The 1620-nt window shown below is 45.2% G+C and overlaps 1 non-coding gene across 1 annotated transcript; it reads left to right on the top strand.

Moving 5' to 3' along the window:
* The first annotated feature begins 1319 nt into the window (after positions 1-1319).
* Positions 1320-1391, top strand: trnaw-cca. Its single transcript has one exon. It is a non-coding gene; the product is annotated as a tRNA-Trp (tRNA).
* The last annotated feature ends 229 nt before the right edge of the window (positions 1392-1620 follow it).

Below are 1620 nucleotides of genomic sequence, written 5' to 3'. Positions count from 1 at the left end.
TAATAATTTGACTTTAGCATCTAAAGTGCTATATTTCATACTTCAAATAACTGGATCTGAGTGAAGGCACACAGCATGGACAGGCTGTCTTTACTCAATGATTTCAATTTTTCAAATGAGTGAGGAACAACCTTGTGGTCTGGCTCCATACTCCAGATCTGAGTGTTCAGCTCAGGTCAGGGTCTTGTATTATGGTTTAGACTCATATACTTTATACTTTATATTATTCCCGCTCGGCCGGCCCAGTCCGTCAGGAGCAACTTAGGGTTAAGTGAGTGAACAAACACACTGACGTGACACAAATCTGAATATCTGAATTGGCAATCGGGTTTCTGTGAGCCTGAAAACAATCAGATCTGAGTCACATCAACAGAATGAAAAATGGATATGAGTCACTTCAGCCTGCATGCCTACTCAAAACCAGGTTCTGCCTTATTAGGACAGGGCTTTGGTCCCCATGGTGAGGTGGTTTCTACCAGAAAAGATGAGTTCATATGTCTTTTTACTACTCTGATGGTTCTGATTGGATGTGCAGCCTTTGATCAAGTAATCCTGACAGTGTAGGCCGAGTTCAAAGCTCATTACCGAATGACTGCAGATGTTTTAAAGTCTGTAGGTAAAAGCTTTTCTGTCCAATGCTGGGGGAAAAAACACAGAACTTTACTTACAGTGAGACCCTGACGTTCCCCGTCGTTGCATCTGGGGATTTAAATGAGTAATGAGTCCGCTGCTGCGAAGCCGTCCCTGTGTAAAACTAGACGAGGCCCTGGCTGAAGAAAAGAGCGCTCTTCAAGCAGTCACTGCGTGCGTGTGCGCACTCTGCCAGCGCAAACCACCAACATTTCCTCTCATCTGCGTTTTCAATAAAACTTTGAACTCTAATGCCATAACTAGCTCCGAAATTCTACTATTTACAGCTCCACCTCTCCACCTCACACGGAACAACCGCGATTGTTTGGAGCTCGGGACATTTCCAAAACAGCATCAATGCAAAAGAAAAAACACTGAAAGAAAGAAAGCACCCACCGTGGGGGCCAATCTCAGCTGACATAGGGTGATAGGCGGGGTCACACCCTGGACAGTTCGCCAGTCCATCACAGGGACACACATAGAGACAAACAACCATCCACTCTCACACCTACGGTCAATTTAGAGTGTCCAATTTACCGGATACGGATACTTAAAAGTAGCACCCCCTCCATGATGAAGCTACACATGCTCAACTGTTACATACATGTTCTGTCAAGAGTTATTATTTAAACATCGCAACCGGGTCACAACCAGGTGACCAGCAACAAACAGGGACAGACACAAAGCAAGGCCTTGTGGCGCAACGGTAGCGCGTCTGACTCCAGATCAGAAGGCTGCGTGTTCGAATCACGTCAAGGTCATGTAGTTCCTTAGCTTGAGCAACATCTATGTGCTTTAAACAGAAACTAGTTGAGCACAGCGGAACTATCTACTCACAGACTGCTGGTTGTCTCCTCTGCACAAGTGTTTCTTTCAGCTGTGACTCAGTACAGGTTCAAACAGACTGTGGATTTTGTTGATCTTTTTTCTCCGACTCTCAGTTTTCGTTGCGTCTTATTTTGTAGTCTCTTCCAAATGGGTCTCGTCCCG

Source organism: Solea senegalensis, linkage group LG20 (genome assembly GCF_019176455.1).
Source record: "Solea senegalensis isolate Sse05_10M linkage group LG20, IFAPA_SoseM_1, whole genome shotgun sequence".
Lineage (NCBI taxonomy): Eukaryota > Metazoa > Chordata > Actinopteri > Pleuronectiformes > Soleidae > Solea > Solea senegalensis.
The sequence above is the reverse complement of the archived record's forward strand: the minus strand, read 5'-3'. Positions and strand labels throughout refer to the sequence as shown.